We start from the raw sequence: 4,664 nt of genomic DNA, 5'->3' as shown, positions 1-4,664 counted from the left end.
AGAAAAAGAGAGTTGGGGAGAGAGAGGGACGCAAAACCTGAGAGACCATTGAATACTGAAAAACGAACTGAGGGTTGAAGGGGGAGGGGAAGGGGAAGGGAGGTGGTGGTAATGGAGGAGGGCACTTGTGGGGAAGAGCACTGGGTGTTATATGGAAACCAATTTGACAATAAACTATTAAAAAAAAGAAAATGATACATACTGTATAATTCCAACCATATAACATTCTAGAAAGGCAAAACTATGAGACAATGAAAAGATTAATCATGCCAGATGCTCAGGGGAAGGGAGAGTTTAAAGGAGGAGCACAGGTGATTTTTAGGGCAGGGACACTTTTCTGCATGCTACTGTAATGGTGAATATATGTCATTATTTCTCAAAATTCATAGAATGTACAATACAGTAAACTCTAATGTAAACCAGAGACTTTTAATCAATAACAATGTATCAATATTGGCTCATCAGTGTAACAAATGTACCACACTAATGCAGGGAAAGGAGAGGTAGAGAGTGGGGGTAAGTGTGGCGTTTCCCTTATACCATAAGGGAGCTCTCTGTACTTTTTACTCAATTTTCTGTAAACCTAAAACTGCTCAAAAGATAAATACATTACTTTTTTATTAAAGAAAAAAAAGAGTGAGAAAGGGAGCCAGAGTTGGGAAAAGAGTGAGCATAAGGCTATACTTCCCAAACTCTTTTAAACCTGTTTGGGGGGGGGGGATTATCCAGGAGGCTTTAGCCACCTCCAGCCTTACTCAGAAGATTACTGAACATGTTGTCAACGCACCTGCAGTGCCTTTATGGCTTAGGCTGCAGAATGCCTGTAGGGAAATTTTGCTCTAAGAAAACAAGAGAGAAAAAGTGAATTTTAGTGGTAATTTTAATTATCATTGTAAAAAGTTATGAGATGTATACTAATTGATTAGCAAATTTAGAATTAATAATTTCTCTTGCTGGCAAGATGTGGTGAAGCTGGAATGCTCTGACAATTCAGGTTTTAAAATAAACTGTTACCTTTTTCTAAAATCCACAAGTTTTTAAAACTCTATTATATTCTATGTACTTCAATCCACTAATTCTATTTTTGGGAATTTATGCTATGAAAATGAATTTAATGAATTAAACTATTGTACAAAGATGTTTATTACTACATTATTTATAATAACAAAACATGGAAACTATCTGAATATCCATATAATAGGAGAGTGATTAAATAATCTTTGTGCATCAACTCAGTGGAATGTGACAGAGCCGTTACAAATCATGATTAGGAAGTTTGATTATAGTTGGAATTGTTAATAATCATGATTACAATTAGCTCAACATAGCAGTCTATGAAAAAGTATGAATATAAAAGCTTTAAATATTACATTCTTTTTATTGAACCTCCACAAGTTTGTCCACACTCACCCCTTAGCTTAGAATAAACAAATCAGCGTACAACTATGTAAACATCATATGCGAATATACAAATACCAACAAGGCTTTAAAATTGAAAAGTCACATAAGATTTAGGTTTTATTTTTAATTTTAAAATTTTTATCATTGCTTGTATAATAAATAACTTTTCTTTAAATGATGAGCAGTGCTATACAGCACGGCACTCTCTCAACCCATTAGAGATTAAAGATACTCAAATGATCACCTTTGAACAGTCGTCACGGCAGTACCTACACCAGCCAAAAATATCTAGAAATTGTGGTACTAATCCAGATAATTTGACATCCTGGCCATCCCCTCATCTACACCCCCACTAAAATCACTTCTTAAAAATTATAGATAATTGAAACAGACTTTTTTCCTCTTAGATAACTGTCTCAACTCTCAACTCACTTTTTTCCTTAAAATATATTAAACCAGGGGTGCCTGGGTGGCTCAGTCAGTTAAGCATCCAACTTTGGCTCAGGTCATGATCTCACAGCTTGTGGGTTCAAGCCCCGCATCAGGTTCTGTGCGGACAGCTCAGAGCCTGGAGCCTGCTTCGGATTCTGGGTCTCCCTCTCTCTGCCCCTCCCCTGTTCATGCTCTGTCTCTCTCAAAAATAAATAAAAATCCAAGAAAAAAAGTAAACTCTTAAAAAATAAAATAAAATATATTAAAGCAATGCTTCTTAAAGTTTAATTTCATATGAATCACCTGGGGATTTTGTTAAATGGTACTTTGATTTGGTCAGTTTAGGGAGGGGACTGAGCGTCTTCCTCACAAGTTCCCAAGTGATACTGCTGGTCCAAGGACCACTTTTTTATATTACTAATTTATTTTTTAAATGTTTTTAATGTTTCTTTTTGAGAGAGAGAAAGAGAGACAGAGCATGAGCAGGGGAGAAGCAGAGAGAGAGGGAGACTCAGAATCCAAAGCAGGCTCCAGCTCTGAGCTGTCAGCACAGAGCCTGACGCAGGGCTCAAAATCACCAGCCCGAGTCCTACGCTTAACCGACTGAGCTGCCCAGGCACACCAGGACCATTCTTGAATAACAAATCATAAAGCATTTGAGTAATTTACTTATCTAGTTATTCCAGATAATTCATGCACACACCTATGTATACACATATATTTTATGTGTTCTGTCAGGTTTGGCCATCAGCATCAAGCAAATTTTGGAAATTGCCCAATTTATACTACAATTATGCTATATAAACAACCTAGTTTCTTAGTTTTCTTATTTTTAAGACAAAAGAAATAAACAGTGGGCTACCTACTATTTCCAAATTATGTGGAAAAGAAAGAAATGAAATGTTCTTGACTTAGATCATTCTTGGCAGGGGTTTGACTTGTTCAATGATAAAAGTAAAATTAGGTTGTAAATGTTCAAAAAGCATCAGTAGACTCTTATAACTCTTGCTGATGGAGTTGACACCTAGCATTCTTCTTTCTCATAGACTATGCTCAATAAATATTTGTTCAGTGAATCCCACCTGAACACCTACATCTATATCTTTGTAATGCATCCTATGCAGCAATTTTCAGCTACTGGCTGAAAACATTATCTTTTTTTTTTTCATGTGTTCTCAAATGATAACCTGATAGACTTCAAGTATAATGAAAGTATTCATTTTGTGGAACATCTTAAATCCGTGAGATGCTGTTTTCTATGACATAGTGCTTGAATTGCTAATATCTTCCAGAGTCGGTGAGAAACTCTCATGGATTTCTTTTTTCCAGACACTGTCCTCAGCAAAAATAATGCTGAGAGGTCAGGGCACATCTGCAGGGTGTAAAAAGGCAGCATCTGAAATACTCATCTCACTTTTCTCTGCATAGATAATGCATTGCTTTCCCCCACTGAATAGGGATTGTTGCCATAGTAATTTTTAAAAACACTCCTAGATCAATATTAGAACTACAGAAAAGTATCTTAGATATGCTAAGCAATTTGTGTGTCTCAAACTATACCCTCATGCTTGTTTATTTGCTCAACTGTGGAATAAAGACTTGAGCAACTCCTTAGGGCTGGTCCGTTTTATGATGTTAAGAATTAGTCAGCTAACAAGTGTCCTGTGAATGCTTCCAAGCAAAGGGCTATGTGAATAGCTAAACAACCCCGTCAAATGCGGAGGCTGTGACTCTGCCCCCTGGAAGAAAGCACATTGCTGTACGCACCAGGGGCCAGGATTCCAGCTGGTCCTTAACACGCACACTGTGGGTTTTGCCATTTTATCAGAATTCACCTAAGCAAATTAAATATCTTTCTTTTTTCACTGTGTATTTATTGTTAGCTTCCCATCACAATTCCCAACCTGTCTACATAAATACCACATAGTACCACACATACCCTGCACCAAATATGAGAAACAAGTTTCAATTCCTTACATTACAGAATGTTTAGAAACATTCAGATGGTTTAGAATCAAGAGCTAAAAGAAAAAAATATATACCAATTATGTGTCTACTTCCTTCTGTAACAAAGCTGCACATACACAGGCAGTGCTTATTATGCCAAGATGTAGACGTTTATTCCAAAAGAGCCCATTCTCTTCAAGAGCTGTTACACAAAGCTCCTCAAATTATCCCAATAATGAATGTGCCTCCGAGGAGCTGAGTAGGAAGAAGCCTCGGTCCCAGCTGCAGCCCTGCTTCTAGCCATGTGACCCTGAGCAAGTCATTTTACCTTTCCTGAGCCTGGTTTCCCGTTTTGTAAAAAAGATGAAGATGTGCTTCACAATTTGAGTTCCCTTCTGACCATAAAAACCTATGGCTCCATGAAGCAGGGAAACATGGGATCCCTTCATCGTTCTTTCTTTTTTTTTTTTTTTTTTTTTTTGCTCCACTTTCATATTCCTTGCTGACATGATGTAGAACTAAGTATCTATTCTCATGGAGACTTGGCAGTGAACACAACCTGTGTCAAAAAATTTATCAGCATTTTCCAAGCCATACATAGTACAGAAACAAATTCAAGAATTTACTCTGGGAGCTATAACTCCAGAGAGAATACTTGTTATTTCAAGCTTTAATACACACACACACACACACACACACACACACACACACACACACGTATATGAAAACTAAAAGGTGAGCATTATCAAGTAATTGATCAAGTTGCCTTAACTTTCTGTGAATCCAAAATTAGAAAGAAAATAATGCCCTGTATGCCTTCCAACCATTAATCCCATGTTATTCCCTATTGTGGACATGATTGAAACTATGTGAAGTTAGTCTAC

The 4,664-nt window shown here is 37.0% G+C and overlaps 1 long non-coding RNA gene across 1 annotated transcript in view; it reads left to right on the top strand.

Annotated features, from left to right (window-relative positions):
* LOC115296329 overlaps window positions 1–4,664 on the top strand; it is a 37,160-nt gene that overhangs the window by 20,796 nt on the left and 11,700 nt on the right. The window lies entirely within an intron of this gene.

Source organism: Suricata suricatta, chromosome 7 (genome assembly GCF_006229205.1).
Source record: "Suricata suricatta isolate VVHF042 chromosome 7, meerkat_22Aug2017_6uvM2_HiC, whole genome shotgun sequence".
Classification (NCBI taxonomy): domain Eukaryota; kingdom Metazoa; phylum Chordata; class Mammalia; order Carnivora; family Herpestidae; genus Suricata; species Suricata suricatta.
The sequence above is the reverse complement of the archived record's forward strand: the minus strand, read 5'-3'. Positions and strand labels throughout refer to the sequence as shown.